This window comes from Giraffa tippelskirchi, chromosome 4 (genome assembly GCF_054371585.1).
Source record: "Giraffa tippelskirchi isolate mGirTip1 chromosome 4, T2T-mGirTip1v1.2.pri, whole genome shotgun sequence".
NCBI classification, from domain to species: domain Eukaryota; kingdom Metazoa; phylum Chordata; class Mammalia; order Artiodactyla; family Giraffidae; genus Giraffa; species Giraffa tippelskirchi.
In genome coordinates this window covers 185,657,137-185,679,613 of record NC_137278.1, presented here as the reverse complement: position 1 = coordinate 185,679,613, position 22,477 = coordinate 185,657,137, and the positions used below count along the sequence as shown (strand labels likewise).

The following is a 22,477-nucleotide window of genomic DNA, read 5'->3' as shown; positions in this document are numbered from 1 at the left end:
AGATGTATATTAGTTAGCATTGCATTTTACAAGTATACAAAATCAATTAAGTTTTCATACTATATTTGTGGCAGGCATATACTTTAACCTGGAACCTTTCTAGAATTTTAATGGTTACAGTTAAAATATAGTTAAAGATTCCAGAGCCTGTTAAAAAAATTGACTACTCAGAATCCATTTTTTCCCCTATCAAGAAAAAACACCCAGAGATAGTTTGAGAGTTCACGTATTCAAAGGAGATATAAATATAACCAGACATTTCACCTGAAGCTCAGAAGTTGAAATGTCATTTGATAGTTGTGAAAGGGAACGAAGGTAATCAGTTTTAATGCCCACATCACTGTTGCCTTTTAGAGTGTCTCTCTCACTTTGGTTTGTATTTAGTTTTATCAATCTGTAAACTTATTAGTCCACTTTCCATGAGTATATTTTTGTTGTTGTTTAGGTACATTCTATTTATATTGCAGAATAGTTTACAAACATCTCTACTGACAGAGTCTTTGAAATGTAGGTGTGTATGACTGCAGATTTTTTGGTTGTAATATTTATTCTGGATATATACTGCATCCTGAGTGAAGGAGATTGGAGGGAATCTCTCCAAGGAGATAACATTTGAGCTGGAACGAAAAAGTGTATAAATTGGTGAGATACACAAATTATGACACAGTTCATAAGGAGGAAGTCATGGCTACCAATCTCACGCAGAGTGGAAAGTTTTGAAAGGATCAGAAGAAATAAATTAAAGTGATTATAAAATGGCTGACTCAGTATCTTATTAACTGGCCTTTAAGGGCCAAGTTGCTCATCGATAACCTGAGAGATATTTTCAAATTAGAAGGTTTCGAGTCCTGTTAGTAAGCAAGTATATTTAGTCGCTACCACTCCCTGGGGAGAAAACTTTTGTGGTATGAAGGACTTTTTTGTTATAATTGGTTCCTTCCTAAGCAGGTGTTTGTGGATTAATCTGATTCTTAAATCATTCAGCTCTTTCAACTACATTTTCAGAGTTTGCTGTGTTATGAAATTTTAGCCCTAATAGAAAACCTAACTGGTTGCGTGGAACAGCCCTTGAACATTTTGAAGGTGAGACAATGAGACTATCTCAACTGTTATGTCATTGTCAAGTGAGGGTTGACACTCATAGTGATTGTCTTCTTTTGTAGTGTTGAGTTTGTTTCTGTCCTGAATGTCAGGTGATGTAGTTACCTGTGTAGTAAGTTCCTGGCACGTTTGAAATCTATCTCAGGTTATCACTTGGTGTGAGTGTTCAGTTTCTATGAGTTAATTTGCTCTTTGCCTTATTTTCACCTTTTAACAGAAGATAATGAGCATAATGCAATTAAAAGACGCTTATTCCTTGGAAGAAAAGCTATGACAAACCTAGACAGCAAATTAGAAAGCAGAGACATTACTTTGCTGAAAAAAGTCCATATAGTCAAAGCTATGGTTTTTCCAGTAGTCATGTATGAATGTGCGAGTTGGACCATAAAGAAAGCTGAGTGCCAAAGAATTGATGCTTTTGAACTGTGGTGTTGGAGAATACTCTTGGACTGCAAGGAGATGAAACCAGTCAATCCTAAAGGGAATCAGTCCTGCATATTCATTGGAATGACTGATGCTGAAGCTGAAGCTCTGATACTTTGGTCACCTGATGGGGAGAGTCAACCAATTGGAAAAGATCCTGATGCTGGGAAAGACTGAAGGCAGGAGGAAAAGGGGCTGACAGAGGATGAGATGGTTGGATGGCGTCACCAACTCAATGGACATGAGTTTGAGCAAGCTCCGTGAGATGGTGAAGGACAGGGAAGCCTGGAATGCTCCAGGCCATGGGGGTCGCAAAGAGTTGGACATAACAACTGAATAGCAACAACAAGGGTAGGAGAGACAGCATATTTTTGAATTAAAGTCAGTCCTTCACATCTGAGGATTCTGTATCCGCTGATTCAAGGAACTGTGAATCGAAAATATTGGGGGCAGGGGTGCGGAAATTCCAAAAAGTACCAAAGAGCAAACCTTGAATTTGTCTGTTTTCACAGCATTTACAGTGTATCAGGTATTGTAAGTAATCTGCAGATGATTTAAAATATGCTGGAGGCTGTGCGTGTAAGTTATATGCAGATACTGTGCCATCTTATATAAGGGTGTTGAGAGTCCATGAATTTGGGGATGGGTGTTTTGCTGGAGCCAAGATCATGAAGATACTGAAGCACAACTGTATTTTTAATTTACTTTTGTAATTAGTGCTGCCTTGAGGTTTCTCTTTAAGTCGTGAAGATATGGTGGCTGATGTGCCAAGATGAATTAATTTGGAAATGTGGGAGAAAGGAAAATGAAGCCATCAGTATTCTGACTTTCCCTCTGTAAACTAGATGCCTGTGTACCTTCCATGTAGATATTTGTATCCTTTATAATATTCCTGATGCCCGTGTGCTAAGTAGCTTCAGTCATGTCTGACTCTTTGCAGCCCCATAGACTGCAGCCTGCCAGGCTTCTCTGTCCGTGGGATTCTCCAGGCAAGATGCTGGAATGGGTTGCCATGCTCTCCTCCAGGGGATCTTCCCCACCCAGGGATGGAACCCCAATCTCTTAAGTCTCCTGCATTGCCAGGCAGGTTCTTTACTATTAGCGCCACCTGGAAAGTCCAATATTCCTTATAATAAATTAATAAATGTTAAGTAACTGTTTCTGTGAGTTCTGTGAGCTTCTTAAGCTAATCAGTCAAACCTGAGACGAGTGTCATTTGAACCTGATTTATAACCAGGGGTCAGAAGCAGAGATAACAACCTGGATTTATGATGGTATGTAAAGTGGGGGCAGTCTTGTGGCACTGAGCCTTCAACCTATGGGTCTACCGCTGTCTCAGGTAGACACATAATTGCCTGGTAGCTTAGAAGAAATATGCATCATTGAGTATGTGGTTGTGATCTTCTCATTGTAGTAGTATTTTTCTGACCTGGAAGTTTTGCATTAAGTGACCTGAGAGATAAAAATCAGTTACCAAGTGATGGGACCTTTGAGTGCTTTGTGTTAACCAGCACTATGAGACAGTATGGAAAAAACACAGGTTGGTCTGTTTCTCATCTATTAAAAGAGCTTCAGCTTTGGGTGTTAGTGATGAGCAAGCTAGCACCAAATTATAGAGACAGTTGGGTGCTCGATCAAGGCATTTGGATTCATGCCTGTCTTGCAAAGTGAAGGCTAGGGAACCAGGTCACATAGTATGGGGTCCATGGTGGTGTTTTTAAGAACAGAGTGGTCAAAGAGTTTTAAATGCCACTGAGAAGTGAGGTAAGAACTGAAAAATGATAGTTATCACAACTGAATCCTCAGTCATTACCACAAACAGCCCTAAACAGTGCTCTGAATGAAGCACATGACTTGGTGGTAAATACTTTGCAGGCCCTCACTGGACTGTTTTTCTGTGGCTTTCTAACGAAGCATAGTTCCTGCCCTACAGCATAGAGATACATGAAAAGAGAATCAGGATGAATCAAGATTTAGGCTTCTCTACTGATTTAAAGATGTTTATTAGCTCCAGCAAACAATGAGGCATATATCCACAATCTCCCTCAGCTTCCTGTCCTAAAAATGTGGTGTGGGCAGAATCGTAAAAAGCTAGATTAGCCCTCCCTGGCTTTGGGGAAAAGCAGGGCAAAACCTCACCAGGTACTTGTGAGAATTGCCTTATTGGTATGCGTTTCCCCCCCCCCTCTGTTAATTGGGTGCCTTTTGTAGGTGTCAAGTTTAGATTGCATCTTAAATTTGTGCTTTCACAACTACTGGTGCCTCTAACTGCAATGTCCTCTGGAAGGAGTTCATCCGCTGTCATTTACTGTCCTCTATTAAACCTCTTCCAGATCCCCCCAGGCAGCTGGCCACTTCCTCTTCTGTGCTCTGCAAAATCAGGTTATGTTATAATGATCTGTTTACAGCTCTCTGTCCTAGTCAACTGTCAGTTCCAGGCTGTTCTGGCCTTGAGAGGAGGGACCTTATCTAATTCCCCCTTTTATGTTCCTTGCTCAAGCACCCGCTCTTCCCTGTGGAAGTCCTGTAAACCGTGCTGGGGTGGCAGAGGGGCTGAGCCTCCCAGGTCCTAGAGAAATAGTGCAGGGTGCTGGTAACTTTGTAAACCAAACGCTTGGTCAGCTTGTTAGTTCTTGGAGTTCCTGGTAATCCGGTCAACTTGTTAGTTCGTGGTGTTCCTGGTAATCTTTCAGAGTCTCTTGACAGATCTCTGCTGCTTCATTATTGCTTTCTCCTGGCAGCCGTATGTAGCACCACCAAGGCGCTGCGATTCTATAAACATGTTATAAGTGTTGGTCACTCAGTCATGTCCGACTCTTTGCGCCCGATGGACTATAACCCGTCAGGCTGCTCTGTCCATGGGATTCTCCAGGCAAGAATACTGGGGTGGGCTGCCATTTCCTTGCGCTGCCACTTGATTACAGAATTGTCTGCCTTCAGAGGTGATAATTTTATAGCATATACAATAACTACACCTAAAGCCAGATCTACTAGAAAAATATATAACTTCCTTCTTAGTGCATTTTATAAGTGTTTTGTTATGCCTGCCCTGATGATGTGAACAGTTGAAGACTTGATTACATAACACAAGGTCACGTTGGCTTAGGGTAGGAGTAATAAGCTTACTACTTTCTAACGTTCATATATTGTGCTTAAAGGTTGTTATGATTTGTGTCATTTAATAGAGACTGTCCTTTGCTTTCAGAACTATAGCAAAAGTTATTTTGTTAACTTTTCTTTGATGTCTTCAAGAATGGGTTTGTTTTCATTTTTAGTGTGAGAAGCATAAACAGAGACTAATTGAGAGTCACAAAACCTTCACTTTGAAAAAAAATAGGACAGATCCGTGAATGACTGACTACTATTCTAAAACATATGCAAACCCTTCTGGTTATAGCAAACTGCGTCGGCTTGTTTGTCTATATTTCAAGCTACGTGATGAAACAGTTTTGTTTTCTCAACTTGAAATGCTATTTTTAACTTCTGTTATTGCAGTTTCGTATGAAAGAAGTTTTTTTTTTTTTTAGCACTGGTTATGTTACATGCTAGATTAATTGTAAGACAGCTCACTTTGAGGTATCTTCACATTTTTGTGTCATTAGCATGCTGACAAGATATTTTCAGTACATTTTATAAAATGGTTTGTCTGTAGTCTTATTAAGAATCACCTTTTTGGTTGAAGGGTATGAAATGTAGAAGAGATATGATTGGTCATTAAATACGAGTTAACATTTAATTAAACACTTGTTACGTGGTAGGCCCTGTTCCAATTGCTTTACATGGTTTTTCTCATTTAATTCTCACAAAAATCCCATGAGGATTGAATTGTTATCTTTATTTTCCCTATAAGGAAATTAAAGCATAGAGAGACTAAGTAACTTGCCTGTGGTCTGAAAACTACTGGAAGAAGAGCTGGTCTTAGAATCATCTGACTCTAGACCTTACATGCTTGTAGCCATTAACTGGACTGCCTTCTGTGTGAACAAGCTCGTGAAGAAAAGTTTAACCTCACTTGCAACTAAAACACACAAACACACAATTAAAGCTGTATTTTCTATTAGATTTGCAAGGAAGAAAAATAATTGTCAGTATCCTTTATGTGGGAAAGAAGTATAATGTATTAAGTTATAAATATAAAGTGTTACCTCTTTTTGGAGTGTCAAGGAGGCAGATGTTGAAAACACACACATACATGCTTTGACCTATCCATGCCATTTCTAAGAATTACCCTGCACAGATAAACACAAGAAAGCACAAAGGTATCTTGGCTACCTTAAGCATTGTTTATAACAAAAAGTTTTTAATTAAGTATCCAGTAGGAATCAGGTTTACATCAATGTGATGGGCAGCCATCAAAAAAAGAAAAGTTAATATAATTACTGACATGGAAAACTGACCATGGCATATTATTGAATTTAAAAAAGCGGGTTGCAAAACAACATATATAGTTTGATTTCCTTATATTGAATACATAAGTGTTATATACACAAACTCTGGTTGAAACGATTGTTCGCCAGAATGTTAACAGCTGGTATCTTTCCTGCGAAATGGTATAACTTAGTGATCAGGTGTATGGGTTTTGAGTCCTGCTCAGTCACTTACTCGACTTCCCAGGTGGCTCAGCAGTAAATAATTGCCTGCCAATGCAGAAAATGTGGGTTTGATCCCTGGGTTGAAAAACCCACTGGAAGAGGAAATGGCAACCTACTCCAGTGTTCTTACCTGGGAAATTCCATGGACAGAGGAGCCTGGTGGTCTATATAGTCCATGGGGTCACGAAAGGATGGGACACAGCTTAGAGACGAAATAACAACAGCAACAGTCACTTTGCTAGCATTGTGGCGGGGCAAGTTCCCTAACTACTCTGTGCCTCAGTCTTTTCTGTAAAATGCGGATAATTACAGATACTAGATCATTGGGGTTCTGAGGCTCAGATGAGATTGTGAAGTGCTTGACCTAATACATGATCAATCATTATCATTATTATTATCATCATTTTAGGTAATGGAACTGAAGGCAGTTTTAACTTTTTTTTTTTTTTAATAAGAGTATTTTAGGGCTTCCCAAGTGACACTAGTGGTAAAGAACCCACCTACCAATCCCTGGGTCTTGAAGATCCCCTGGAGGAGGAAATGGCAACCCACTCCAGTATTCTTGCCTGGAGAATCCCATGGACAGAGGAGCCTGGTGGGCTACAGTCCATGGGGTTGCAAAGGAGTCGGACACAACTGAGCAACTAACACTACTACTATAGTTCCTTTACAGTGTTGTGTAGTTTCTGCTGTACAGCAGAGTGAATCAGCCACACATATACATATATTCTCTCTGTCTTGGATTCTCTTCCCATTTAGGTCACCACAATTTTAGCTTTCTTTGTACCTTTTATTGGCTGAATTTTTTTGAAATATGTATCAACTTTGGAAACAACAGCAACCCAAAAACATGTTTTGAAAGGAATCACTTGAATAGGTTTGCTTTTAGTTTTAACAGAAAACATCTATTGAGAGCTAAGGTTATTTAAAAATCCTCACAACACTCTTCACGAGCTGTTGGCAGCCACGTATGCTGGTATTTTACCCTGTGCTGTGTGCCAACTTGAAGGGAACTGAAATCATATTCTACTCCTCGGGCTGGAAGGCGTACAGAATCACAACAAACTGTTCTGGAGAAGCTGCCTCAATCTGCGGCTGCAGTGACATGTTGGGGTGTGACGTCAGTCCGGTGTCAGACTGGCAGAGTGGCAGGCGGCCCGCTGGGCACGGTGCATTTCCTGAGGGCTCGGTCCCCAGGGCGCTCATTTGGGAGCCGCTGAAGACAAAGCAGTGGAGTCAGAGTCTGCTTTTCCTTCCAGTATCCCCTCTGCCTGTAATTGAATGTAATTTTGATGGAGGCTGGTGAGTAATGCTTGTTACTTTCATGTGTAATAATAAATAGCTGATGGCTAAATGAGCAGTAGTTCTTCTTTTCTCAGTTCATGAGCCTGTGGTAAGTAAGCTTTATAGCCCTACTGCCAGGATTTATGTATTTATTATAAATATTTCTATAACTGAAGTATTGTATTCTTAGAGAAATGTAAATACATTGTGAGGTTTTTTCAAATGACTTGAGCATTTGAAGATGTAATCTTCCTTTTGGTCTCTCCTTAACTTGAAGCTACATAAATGCACAGTGGTTGCAAATTGCTTGAAAGCCTAAGGATGTTCATTTATTTATCTTTTTTAACTTATTCAGAGGAGAAACTTGATTTTTTGTTTTGTTTCTCACTTCACAAGAAAGAAATGAATAAGTCTCAGAAGTTCCTTTGGAGATGTTAACCGTACCCGTTACATAATGCTTTTATTAAAAAGTATATCACTAGTCTTAACTAATTAACAATTAGCTGAAGCAGCTCTTTAATTCTTTAATTATTTGGGGTTATTTCAGCAATGTTATTCAAAATACGAATCTTCATTTATGAGCCTAAAATTTAAGAGCAGTAAGTTACTACTGCCTTTGATTATAAAGGATGGCAACATGCCTTTTAAAGATTTATTTCCTTTTGCAATATTAATTCATGTCTTTGAATTGCACTCTAGAAATAGAGTTAGTTTTGAAACCATTAGTTTCAGAAGGTTGGGTAAAAGTGTGTGTGTGTATGTTTGAGTAACTATATTTTGCTTTTCTCCCCCTCCCTTTCGAGTGAAGGAATGACATTATTTTTATTTCATACTATTTATATAGAATAAACTGAAGCCTTTAAAATCTTAGGCTTTATCATTTCTGGCATAATTCTTCTCTTGCAAGTTCAATGGCAGCCTTGTGATTTCAAGGTCTTTTAGGAGAATTTTCAAACAGTTTTCTCTTAAAGAACAGTCACTTTTTACTTTGTATGTCTAGTTGAGAAGAAGACAATATAGAAATTCTCTATAGATAATGTTGAATATTTTCACATCAGTTTTTTGGAGCAAATAAAGAATGAGACTATTTGCACAGTTTTTTTACATGAATAGGATAGTTATTGAGAGGAAATGATCAAAATCAGTTTTTTATATGCAGATGTGCAAAAATATCAATAACTGCCTTATTATGACTCCTAATACATTATACTTCTATATTTTTAGAAACAGAGAGATAAAGAAGTAGGGTTTCAGCTTCATTTTGTTTGACTTGACAGGCTTAATTCAAGATCCAGTTTTTTCCGTAAGTTGTAGAATTTTCAAATTCTGCCCAAATCTAGAAACTTTAAGTATATAGAGAATTCATTAATATTTTTATTCCTTTTAAAATTTATCTCAAACCTACTTAAACTATTTCAACATGGTTTTTAAAATAGCCTATATTTTAATCAGTAAGTTACTGTAGTAACGATGAATTGAAATATATTGGGTATGCATTCTTAACAATGATGTTTTTGAGGCATTATGACCTCAGAGGTTACTGGCCTAAATGCCACTAGAGTTCAAGTGAAGAGAAGCTACTTTAACTTTTTTGTATGAACAGGAAATTAAATCTGACAAAAGAAGGGAGGATGCGCAGAGCTTGGGGTAGGGGCCAGGGGGATAACCTGAAATTGACATAAAAGCCTGACTCAACTCAAAAGCACTGGGAATAAAATTAAGTGCTTGTCTGTTCATGAATAAGGTGTTCTTTGAGAACTCTTTCCAAACAATACTGAAGCCTGGTGGTAAAATATGATTGTGGTATTCTTCAAGTTTGAGATTTAGGTTGCTCAACTCAGATGGAACAGTATTCTGAAGCCCATTATAGTCTTGAACTATATTTTTGTTTCATAGTGGTGGAGAGTACAAAACTTTGTGCATAATAGATGTTTAATGAATGTTTGAGCATGAATAAATGAGTTGATTACACAAGTTAAATGGGTGAGGGAAATACCTTGAGCCTTGCATTAGAGGGTTTTATCTTTACTGTGATGATGAAAACCTACTAGTTATCCTAACCATCTAGTAGCATGCAGTGGCTTCACACTCTGTTAGAAGGACGTGTATCCCGAGAAGCACTCAGGCATCACAGTGGCTGCAAGTGGCCCTCGGAGTTCACTGCCGGCTCTGCTCTCTGTGCCTGGGTCTCTGCTGCAGGCTGTGGGCCCTGCCTGCTATTCTGGGTCAGATCTTTGTCCGACTTCTGCCTCATCTGTAAGTGAGAAATTTCTCAGTACTTTGGGATAATGATTTGCTGACGAAACTGAGACTTAATTAAAGTGCTGTGTGCATCACATAAGTGCATTACTCTTTGGACCTTTTCCGAGTTTAAAAGAATGCATTCCTTTGAAATTAAAGTGACAGAGAACCTAACAATGGAACAAATACACTGCTTCAAAACTAACATAATAAAAATTTTGTATATAAATGTGTGTGTGTGTGTGCTCAGTCATGTCTGACTCTTCACCACCCTATGGACTGTAGCCCACCAGACTCCTCTGTCTGTGGAATTCTCCAGCCAAGAATACTGGAGTTGGTTGGCATTTCCTTCTCCAGGGGATCTTCTCTACCTAGGGGTCGAACTCACGTTTCTTGCGTCTCCTTCATTGGCAGACAGATTCTTTACCTCTGCGCCACCTGCAAATCATACGTAAATATATTGTCACTCAAAGCCTGGATTTTCAGTCTCATTTCTGTGCCCCCTCCCTTCCATCTGTGCTAAACTCTGGTCACATCTGAATATTCTTGCTCATCTCATGGAGGCTCAATTCAAGTGGCAGCCACTTCTGGGCCACCATCTCTGCTCTTCCCCTTTGTAAGCAAGATCAGTCCTGAATCGGCCTCGTTTTTGGTTAATTACTCCTCCTATTTGTTTATAAGAATATCATTAAGGCCGAGCGTCATCGATGCCTGTCTCATACTGAGTGAATGAAAATATTTAAGTTACACAGAAAACACAGCCATTTTGAAGGCATACCATTTAACAAAATGTTGCATAGGGGTATCATTTGACTTATCAGTAGCTTCCTTTTTATTCTTGAAGTGGTTGTTTTGGTAAAGCTCATGCAATATGAAAATGATTAATGAAGAATAGTAAAATTCAATAATTAACTAATTTTTATTCTAATCTGAAAAACTTCTTAGTCTGTCAACTTGATTCTGTTGGGAAGAATGTTTCACCTACAATAATTGGATCTTTTTTGTAACCATGTGGTTATTTAGAACTAGGTTAGCTTTTTAAAGTAGTGTATAACCACCCAAAAAAGCAAATGAGATGGTGCTTAAATTCTGCTTATTCTAATTTGCTGTTCACTTCCTTCCCAGGGGTGTAGTAATCCTCCATTTAATACATGTTACAATAAAACATTACTAATTAGCATTCATTAGGGAGCAATAGAGTTGTCTGAATTAGGGAAATTTTAGGTTTATATATATATATGCATATATATATGTGTATATATATATATATATTTAATGCCACAATACTGCTCTTTAATGCCAAAAATATTTCTGACTACTGACATGTTCCTACGTTGGAATTCTGCTTAGTTTTATTTTAAAACTCCATTAGACTTTTGTAATTAATAGTTTTTTGAAACAAGTGACTACTTTTTCAAATAAGCGTTCTTTGAAATCGCTGGAGTATATACCCTGTGATCATTTTTTACTCTTGTGTGGTTTTACAAAGACTTTTTACATAGATCATTCAACAGTAAACTTCAACTTTTGATCAAATTATCAGGTTCCTCATTCATTAAATTATAGTTGTACTTCACGTTAAACATAGGGCAGAGAGCCAACAACTTTTTAAAGCAAGGATGTGAGATAATTTGACTTCTCTTCAGGAAACCTCACTCTGCTAGCACATTCATGTTTATTATTTATTTCTTTAAATTGGTGTATAATTACTTTACAATATTGTGTGTGTTTCTGCTGTAAACAAAGTCAATCAGCTATATGTATACATATATACCCTCCCTCTTGAACCCTCACCCCCACCCCCACCCCTCTAGGTCATGACAGAGCACCAAGCTGAGCTCTCTGTGCTATACAGCAGCTTCCCGCTAGCTATCTATTTTACATGTGGTAGTGAAATATATATGGGCTTCCTTGGTAGCTCAGCTGGTAAAGAATCTGCCTGCAATGCAGGAGACCCTGGTTCGATTCCTGGGTCAGAAAGATCCCCTGGAGAAGGGAAAGGCTACCCACTCCAGTATTCTTGGGCTTCCCTGCTGGCTCAGATGGTAAAGAATCTTCGTGCAATGCAGGAGAGCTGGGTTCGATCCTTGGGTTGGGAAGAGCCCCTGGAGGGAGGGCATAGCAACCTACTCCAGTATCCTTGCCTGGAGTATCCCTACAGACAGTGGAGCCTGGCGGGCCTCCGTCCATGGGGTCACAAAGAGTCAAGACACGACTGAGCAACTAAGCACAGTGTATATATGTCAATCCTACTCTCCCAGTTTGTCCCACCCTCCCCTCTGCCCACTCTGTGCCCACATGTCATATTCAAGTTTGGCTACTTAATATTTAGTGAGGGCTTTATTAGGTAACGTATGGTGGTGCTACTGGGTACTTCATCCTTTCAAAAGCCCTCTGGAATAAGGTTTGTTGTTGTTTTGGTTTTGGTTGCTGTTTTATAGAAGGAAGTTGAGGTTCAGTGGAGGATGCTCTAAATGGGGGATATCCTGATTATAATGAGATGAATTCGGATGTTGTTAAGGGCCTTGGGAGACTTAAGAGCCTAGACTAAGGCAGTGATGGAGATGCCATTAGCGAGCTTCTTATGTAGGGTAATTTCTGGATAGCAACCAGAAATGTCACTTGATTTTTGAGTGCACGACAGAAAATGACTCTGGTGGATTAGCTTGTACATCCTAAGAGCAATTTTTCTGTTTTAACCATAAAGTGTCATTTAACCTTCCTATTTAAAAGCTTCTTAAGAATCACTCAAATGACTTCCAAGTGAGACAATTATCTAAATTATTTTAAGCATTTTTGTTTATAATGTGATTTATTAAGTGGTCTAAAATGTACCTGTCCCATAAAACTCAGGATGGATAACAGTTATTAGCATGCTGGGTTCATTTTGTTCATAACTTGCATGGTGTTAATTGAATTCTCTAATTCCAAAATTATTTAAAGTCTATTGTCAAATTTATTTTGTAGATTCTAAATTAGTATGTTGGTTTTATTTAGGAAGTTTTTTTTCAGAAGATGATTTAGAAATTATTTGTAAATGCAAAAACTGAAACAGATGAATTTGTATGTGAATCTCATATTTTGAAATTTTTTCCTTTATTCTGTTCCTAGTTTATAATAAAGCTTTCAGCTTTGTACATCATACTTGCAGCGTTACATCATAATCCTATTTTCCCAGTGAGAAAAGCAAAAGTTTTCAATTCCTGTTGGGTGCTTTTGTAAAAATCCCATTGTTTACTGTTGATGTTATTTGTGCTTAAATTCTTTGGGACCTATAATCAGGGAAATTTGAGGTTACATTTACATTGTGATAATGTTGTCTGAGCAACTGAGAATGGAAAATGATTGCAAAGCCATAGAGAATAAGAAGGTGGAAAAGAAACACTGCATTTCAAATTCCATTGGAATCAGTAAAGGTTTCATTACTGTGCTTCAGATGGGAATAGCCTTGGGGTGATGCTAGGCAGTGAGACCTGAGAAGGCGGGGGAGGGTGCATGTCCACGGTGTGTGCAAGGAAAGGGTAGTGATGTGTTGTGTTGTGTTGTGTTTTAGTTACCATTGAGCAGAAACCTGGGAGAAGATGTGAGGCAGAACTGAGAAGTCTCACTGGCTGTGATGAGTCAAGAAGGGGCAGCTGTTGAAAGCAGGCAGGGAAAGGGAGACTGAGAAGGACAGAGCTGGAGCCTTGGGGACCAGGTCTGCATGTGGCTTCTGACAACATGGAGAATAAAACTGCGGCTGTGAGCCTCAGTTTGTTCACATGTAGAGTGAAGACAGTAATGCATACCTCGGAGGGGCTGTGTGAGGATTGCTGGTCAAGTTTCCAGTTCAACATGCTCAGATGGAGAGTGTGAGCTGCACTCAAAGTGATGTCACGAGGTGGTTGCTATTTAGGTGCTGACTTCTATATTTCTTGTTGGGAGTATGGATCAGAGAGGGTGCATCCTTTGTTCCTTTTCCCCCCTCCCCACTCCCACCTCCCAAGAAATCTGAGATGCTTCATTTCCTGAATGACGAGAGGAGGATGGAGAGAATATAAAGGGTTAAGGCTGGAAGGAAAATTTGGAGATGTGGGTAAATGAATCACTGAGGTTTTAGCAGGACGTCTGGAAGCAGTTAGTTCGAAGTTAAAGGCAAATGGCATTTAGAACTAAATGTCGGGAAAGGAAATATATACTTTATATGTTTCGCAAAAGAAAAAAATTGCAATCTTTCAGATTGCTAACTCAGTGGTTATTCACATAACTAAGGCTCAAGAATTCCATTCCTCTCAAGAAAAGGCATGGCACTTTCAGTGTTTTCTTTTGTTCTTAAAACACTGCCTTTAATTGCAGGCATAATTTTCCATGCCAGCATATTTTCAGTTTAAAAATAAATTGCATGAATAGTCATTGTGGTAGTCAGATTTCAACATAACATTTTTCTCCTTTTTATTTAAAGGAAAATAAATCCAAATAGTTATCTGCATAAGACATTAATCAACTTTACATGTAACAGTGTTTTAAAAATTACTCTGGACCGCCATAGACCCAATTGATTTAATAACTAATAAATAAAAATCATATTTAATAACTAAGTCACTGCTTCAGACATGGTTTTTAAACCTAGTTTGAGACTGAGTCTCAGAGTGACACATACAGCATCATAATTTCTATTGGTAAAGGTGCTGCAGTTTTTTTTTTTAACTGAAGTATAGTTGATTTACAATGTTGTTAATATCTACTATACAGCAAAGTGATTCAGTTATACCCATTTATACATTCTTTTCCATTATGGTTTATCACAGGATATTAAATATAGTTCCCTGTGTTCTACAGTAGGACCCTGTTGTTTATCCATCCCATGTATGATAGTTTGCAAAGCTCTTCAAGTTTAAAACAAGTTGAAAAGTATAATTGTCTGATAGTATAATGAAACCAAAGCCACATTGAGAATGTACAGTATTCTTTTTGGTTTGAGTGGAAGGATATTGAAGAGTTGTCCATGAACATCTGAGCTGTTTGCTGTTTGGTTTTGTACCTAAATTTGAGAAATACAATCACTACCATAGTCTGCACATCTCTCTGCCTTGCTCCAGTCTAACAGCATTGTGGGTATGAGGCACCTTTTAAGGTCTTGGCCCTTGTAAAAGTCCAAGTCATGATACTGGCTTCTTGACAGGGTTGCAGAAAGAACTGCCAAACCACTATGATATCCTATTTTTCTTAGACTAAATTAAATCCTTCTTTCTCTCGCATAAGGGAGATACATGATGCTGAGCAAATCATACAGTTGGGGGTTTGCAGCTGAATTTAATAAGAGACAACCAAAATCTCTTCTGTGGGACAGAGTTTTCTAAAATATATACTTTGTTTGTGCATAGTCGATAGATTTTCAACCTTGTTACCACTGGTACACATATAAAACACGACCTAGTAAACTTTTCTCTGACATATCACTCAGAATTATTGGCTGTTATTGATGTTCAGTTCAGTTCAGTCACTCAGTCGTGTCCGACTCTTTGCGACCCCATGGACAGCAGCATGCCAGGCCTCCTTGTCCACCACCAACTCCCAGAGTTTACCCAAGCTCATGTCCATTGAGTCAGTGATGCCATCCAACCATCTCATGCTCTGTTGTCCCCTTCTCCTCCTGCCCTCAATCTTTCGTTATTGATGTTAGCAATTTCAATATTTATTTCTTAAGTTAAAAATCAGAATGGATTTTGTAGTAAAGCAATCATTGGAGTCACTCATGAAGCCAAAGCATTTAAAAAAAAAAATCACTAAAACAAATATTCCCATGGGGAGAATTGCAATACTAAGAAGTAGCCAGCACATAGTCATTAATGGCCAAAATGTTAAAAAAAAAAAATCTTTTCCTAACACCGAAGAAAACAGCAACAAAAGTGAAATAAGCAAGTGGGACTAATTACATAATAAAGGGAACCATCAGTAAAATGAAAAGTCAGTCTGCCCAATGGGAGAAAATATTTGCAAGTCATGTGTCTGATAAGGAGTAATATTTAAAATGTATGAAGAACTCATACAACTCAATGGCAAGAAAAAGCACACAAAAAAAATTCAGTTAAAAAAATGGGCAGAGGGTCTGAATAGACATTTTTCCAAAGAAGACATACCGATGACCAGCAGGAACATGAAAATATGCTCAACAGGGAAATGCAAGTCAAACCTGTTAGAACCACCATCATCACTTGTTTTAAGAGGTAAGTGTTGGTTAGGATGTGGAGAATAGAGAACCCTCAGTGCACATTAGTGGAATGTAAGTTGGTGCAGCCACTGTAGGAAACAGTATGGAGGTTCCTCAAAAAGTTAAAAATAGAATCACCATGTTGATCTAACAGGTCCTTCTGGGTATTTATCCAAAGGAAACAAAAACACTAATTCAAAAAGCTGTCTGCACTGCTGCCCACCCAGGATCATTGCAGCATTGTTTATAATAGCAAAGATACGGAAACAACTGAGGTGTCCATCAGTGGATGAATGGATAGGGAAAATGTAGTTTGTATGTACATACATATACATATGCACACAATGGAATATTCCCATTTGCAACAACATGGATGGACTATGAGGGCATTATGCTAAGTGAAACAAGTCCGAGAAAGACTAATACTGTGTGAGCTCATTTGTATGCATGCGTGGGTGCTAAGTGCTTCAGTCATGTCAGACTCTGCAACCCTATGGACTATAGCCTGCCAGGCTCCTCTGTCCATAAGATTCTTCAACCCACTAGAGTGGGTTGACATTTCCTCCTTCAGAGGATCTTCCAAACCCAGGGATCAAACCCACATCTGCTTTGACAAGCGGATTCTTTACCACTGAGCCACCTGGGAAGCCCTTTTGACACATGTATCTGGCCAATGGGGTCTAGACAAGGATGGCCAGGGAGTTCTTGAGAAACTTCTTGAAAAGGAATAGTGTATGTGGAGACTTTCCTTTCACTTCCAGATGCTGTGGCCTGCATGTGGTGTTTGGGACCACTGCAGCCATTTTGGGACTGGTCAGATGCCCTAAACAGGATAGACTAGTCAGTATTGCCATATTATGCAATGATGAATAATCATATCTCCTTGGAATCTCAAATGTTCTTATTTTTAAATCTAAAATAGCTTCTTTCCATATTTGGTTTAAAGAATATACACCGTGTACTGTACTGATTCATTTTAACTTTTCAGTCTAGTACTCTCGGTGCTATATTCATTTTTGCAAAAATCAGACAAATCCTAATGTTTTAAAGGACTTAATGTGAGGGTATTTCACCTGTTTATAAATACCTGATACAAAATTTACATTTACACTCAACAAAGGTTGCAAAGTTGTAGGCTTAATGTTGGATAACAGGAGTTTTAAAACCAAATTACCTATGACTGATTCATGTTGATGTATGGCAGAAACCAAGACAGCAGTATAAAGCAATTAGCCTTTGATTAAAAATAAATAAATTTTTTAAAAAACTGGATTTGATTTTTCAGTTCATAGTTGTGCTAAATACTTCATGTTTTGCCTTGTATATTTTGAAATAATCACGCCATTAAGAATGAAAGTTCTTTCAGTGTTACTGCCTTCTATCATTATGCTCAAAAATTTAAACGTGTTAACAGACATCTTTTTTCCTCTTTCTAAACCCATAATTTTATTGGGGTTTATATTTGAAATGGATGTTTCAGGCATCTGTTTAGTGTATGGGGAATTGTTTCCTTAGGGATATCCTTGATTGACATCCTCCCTTATTAGTGTCCTGATGAGAACAGACTAGCAGGGTGGACTGAACCAAAAAATGGCTTCCTCTAGCAAGCCTGGAAATGGACATAAACATCAGCATCCCCAGTCTTCAGAGGGCTGCCATACAGTCTAAATTACTCTTCATATAACAGTACCTGCCACTTAGAGTTGATTCTAACCCATTAAATTCTGTTTCCATAAATGGGTTATAAGAACCCTTATAGTTTATCAGCTTTCCCTTTTGATGTAAAGCTCAAAACTGCTTAAGGTAGCACACCTTCACCCACGTTTTCTGGTACAGTAACCTTCATGAGGCGCTGTTTGGTTCACAAATACGATCTGAAAAAGAGTAAGGCAGAATAATGAATTTCTATTGCATCTCCAGTAGATTTGTCATTTAATTTGTTTTTTGTATAATTTGATGGAAATATGCCATTTTATACACACATTGATTTATTCATCAAAAGATCTTTTAAAATCCAATTATCATTGAGTGAAATAGTTCCATAGGGGTTGGAATTAAGCAGATCTTTCATGTAAATTCTAGTAAATGATTAAATGTCTAGTAATAAAGAGTAAAGAGGGCATAATGCCAAAGAACAAGCAATTTGTGTTGCTGTTTGTCAATTTCTTGATATCTTTTCTAAAAGTGCCACTGATTTGATCCTGTACCTGGACCTTTGATAGAGCGTGATCCTCAGAATGAGCTCCTGGATATGACCCTATTTCCTTCAGTCATGAACTCTCCAGAATAACAGAGTCCGTTTTTTAAAAGTGGCAAAACAAATACAATATTGTAAAGTTAAAAAATAGATAAATAAACTAATTTAAAAATAAAAAATAAATAAAGTGAGGGTAAGTCTACAAAAAATAAAAAAATAAAAACCGTCTCAAATACTGCCTTAAAAACATAGCTACTCTCTCCTTGGAGCTTTTACATAAGAATGACTTTTCTCCTCTATTTTCTGTATTTGGATATATTAGGAATATCTTGACCAGAAGCATGAGAGCCAAGAGAGATCACGTCTTTATTCTTTGACAGTAAATACTGACTAGTGGGATAACATGAGTTTTTAACAGTTTGTGGGTTGTGTGTTCATTTAAACTGTTTCAGTTTAAATAGGTGACTGAACCTAATAAGTTGTCTGATGACACCAACATATGCTCAATTCCTGTAGTTCATAGCAAAAATAAATATGTCCTCAAGGGCTTGTCTATTCCTGGCCATGTACTCTTCACTCATTTAATCTTCATAAACATCCCTACTAGAAAGTAAGTTCCACAAGGGCAGTGATTTTTACGTTTTGTTCATGGCCATCCCCAGGTACCGAGAACAGTTTTGAACAAATAGACAAGCAGCATGTGACATAGCTACTGTTACCTAATTGTGAGGCAGTTGAGACATGGACGGATACAATGAACCCACAGAAATAATACACGTGATTTATGTGGTAGAGTTTATTGTTAGAGGGAATGATGGTCTATTGCATCAGGTAGGATCCTTCCTTGCAGTGCACTGACTCTTTAGTTGTGGTTCATGGGCTGAGTAGTTGCAGTGCTTGGGCTTAGTTGCTCTGCGGTATGTTCAGTCCCAGTTCCCCGGCCAAGGATCGAACCCATGTCCCCTGCTGGTTTTGGAAGGACTCCTGCAGAGGTGTGGGTTGACAGTGGCTCACCGCAGGGACTAGGGCACTGGCAGCAGCAATCCTGGAAGATGCCCCCTGGTGCAAGCCCTCCTGAAAGTCACCCAGCCTCAGCACTACTGATATTTTGGGCTGGATACTTTTTTTCCTGTGCAAAACTCTCCTGCAAGTTGTAAGATGTTGAGCAGCACCCTGGCCTCTACTCACTACATACGACCCCCAGTTGTCACATTCAAAAAGTGCTACCAGACACTGCATATGTACAGTGAGGTCTACTGTATAGCACAGGGAACTATATTCAATGTCTAGGATAAACCTAATGGAAAAGAATATTAAAAAGAATGTGTGTGTATACATATATATATATATATATATATATATATATAACTGAGTCACTTTGCCATATAGCAGAAATGAACACATCATTGTAAATCAACTATACTTCAATAGCATATGTGTAAAACCAGACGTCTTACCACACATTTCCAAATGTCCCTTGGGAAATAAAAATTATTCCCAGGGCTTCCCAGGTGGTGCTAACTAGGTAAAGAACCCCACTGCCCATGCAGGAGGCGTAAGAGAAGATCCCCTGGAGAAGGACATGGCACCTCACTCCAGTATTCTTGCCTGGAGAATCCCATGGTCAGAGGAGCCTGGCAGGCTTCAGTCCATCTGGTCACAAAGAGTCAGACAGAGCTGAAGCAGTTTAGCACAGTTGAAAAACCGTTAGTCTGAGCTTACACGTTAAACCATCTCAGACAGAAGTCTGGAAGTAAGAATTAGATGGAGATGAATACCTGCACTTATATTTAGAAAAGTTTGGATCTCCTGCTCTGCCACAATGAGTCAGAGACAAAATGGGGACTAGTTTGTTCTGTGAGTATAAGGATGTTTTATATCAAGAATGTTTTATATCAAGACCTGAATTTTATCCCTTCTTTATAAGCATTCCTCTAGAAACAACAGATTTATATAAAACCGTATCTTTTCAATTTTTCCTTTTCAGTCATGAACAGCATAAAATCTCAGGCAAGGATTTAAAAATCAATGCCTTGTCTAGTAAAGCTTCAAATGCACTTTTAGTAGCACAGAGGTATGTTAATTCATAATTTAGTACAGTCGCTTTTGCTGTAACACAGCACACGTCTTTCTAAAAATCACCTCCCTGTGCAAACTTGGACAATGAAACTGTGGGGCGTTTGTGGAAAATGGGTTTAGGAGCATAGTACTCAAAAACCTCATTCAGTTCAGTTCAGTCGCTCAGTCGTGTCCGACTCTTTGCGACCCCATGAATTGCAGCACGCCAGGCCAACTCCCGAAGTCTACCCAAACCCACGTTCATCGAGTCAGTGATGCCATCCAACCATCTCATCCTCTGTCGTCCCCTTCTCCTCCCGCCCCCAATCCTACCCAGCATTAGGGTCTTTTCCAATGAGTCAACCCTTCACATGAGGTGGCCAAAGTATTGGAGTTTCAGCTTCAACATCAGACCTTCCAATGAACACCCAGGATTGATCTCTTTTAGGATGGATTGATTGGATCTCCTTGCAGTCCAAGGGACTCTCAAGAGTCTTCTCCAACACCACAGTTCAAAAGCATCAATTCTGGGGCGCTCAGCTTTCTTCACCGTCCAACTCTCAAAACCTCATTAGTGACACATAAAAATAAAACTAGGAGGACTTCCCCAGTGGTCTGGTGGCTAAGACTCCACACTCCTAATGCATGGAGCCCAGGTTCTATCCCTGGTTGGGGAACTAGATCCCACATGCTGCAACTATAAACCTGTAGCCTAATAAATTAATTAAACAAATAAAAACAGGAGCCTAATGAAAGACATAACATAGTTTCACACATGTTAAATGGTTAGAAAAAGAAAGTACTATAAATACAGTTTACGTTGAAAAAGACCTGCAGTCTGCTTGTGGAAATGGACATTGGAGAGGTTTCAGCTTGTGAATTATTGGGAAGTGTCGCAAGTAGAGAGATGTGAAATTAGACAGTTGTATCACAGCCTGTGGACATTTGAGGGTGTGCAGGTATGTCACTGGTGTGCTCCTCGCTGTCAGCATCATCAGGTACAGTTTCTGCGCTCACCTAGGCTTTCTTGTGGATGTGCTCATGCATACATAAATGCAGAATTTATGTGATGTTTCAGCTTTTCTATAATACATGAATTGCATCAGAACATCCTTGCACATAAATGTTATAGGAAAACTGATACTACTTTGATCTGAATTTTGAGACCCTTCAAAGGAGGAGGGGGAAAAAAAACTTGGACTACAAAAAGGATGGTGAGTGTAGGATGAAAAGATATGCTTCGTAAATAGTGTTGCAGACAGACTGGTAAAACTGAAGAAAGGCTGGAATTTTGTCTTCCCTGCCCTCTTGTGGTCCTGAGCAGTCCCTCCTCCTTTGTGCCAAGGATGATGGTCATGACTTGATACGTGGCCAGCCACCTCCCAGGGTGCCCAGTTGCTGTGTGTATTAAAGAACTTGTGTATTACGCACTAAAAGAATTCTACGCATTAACAGTGATGACTTTTTGCTTATTTTTTTAAAGATTCATTTGGGTTATATTTACATTGCTTTCATTTGTTGGCTCAGTATATTTTTAACTGATTTTTAGTTTCTGTGAACGATTTAGAAATTAGTTTTTTAAATATAAAAATAAAATTTTAAGTATATAAAAATACATTTGCACAAACAAGAGCAGTAAGAATTGACAATCCTACCAGGTTGTGGAAAATTACCACATTCAATTACCACATTCAAACAGTTAAGATTGGAATTTTGTTTGGTTGATATTTTGGTTTTTCATACTCTTAATTTATTTTAATTGATATTTTAACAAAATCATTAGAAAACATTACTCTGATTTTTATTTGATAAGTATGTTGTTTTATGGGAGATGACATTTTATAACTAAACTAATTGCCTATAAAATCTCAATCTTATGAATTTTAATTTTATAGAAACCTAGTAATCTTGAGTGACTATAATTAAGTCAGAACAAATAAACATTTGAGAGGACTTCTTTGTTTATGTTATAGTTAGGTCTAAGTAATAGGAAAGATTATTTTTTTCATTAAAGAATAGCAAAGACTTGCATGTTGAGTGCCCTTGTAGATAAATGATTTTTTATATCAACTTAATATAACTTTTTTATGTCAAATAAAAGAAAACACAATGGATACTTTAAAAAAGTAAAAGAAGAACAGAGATGTATTCATTTTTCGTGATTGATGTTAGTCACTGATCTTTTAACTAAGGGGCTTCCCAGGTGGCTCAGTGATAAAGAATCCAGCTGCCAATGCAGGAGACATGGGTTTGATCCCTGGGTCGGGAAGATCCCCTGGTAGAGGAAATGGCAACCCACTCAGTATTCTTGCCTGGGAAATCCCATGGACCGAGGAACCTGGCAGGCTACAGTCCATGAGGTCACAGAGTCAAAACACGACTGAGCATGCA

The 22,477-nt window shown here is 38.5% G+C and overlaps 1 protein-coding gene across 15 annotated transcripts in view; it reads left to right on the top strand.

The window, feature by feature from the left end:
• Positions 1-22,477, top strand: part of PLEKHA5 (pleckstrin homology domain containing A5) — a 256,829-nt gene that overhangs the window by 123,968 nt on the left and 110,384 nt on the right. For 2 of the 15 annotated variants that reach the window (XM_081592280.1, XM_081592276.1), the window contains exon 1: positions 7,256-7,418. The exons of 12 other annotated variants lie outside the window; for them this stretch is intronic. The gene's annotated coding sequence lies outside the window, so the exon portion shown is untranslated. Of the gene's footprint in view, positions 1-1,005; positions 1,084-7,255; positions 7,419-22,477 lie in introns of those variants that run through there. One more of the 15 variants, XR_014082637.1, reaches the window with a different exon arrangement.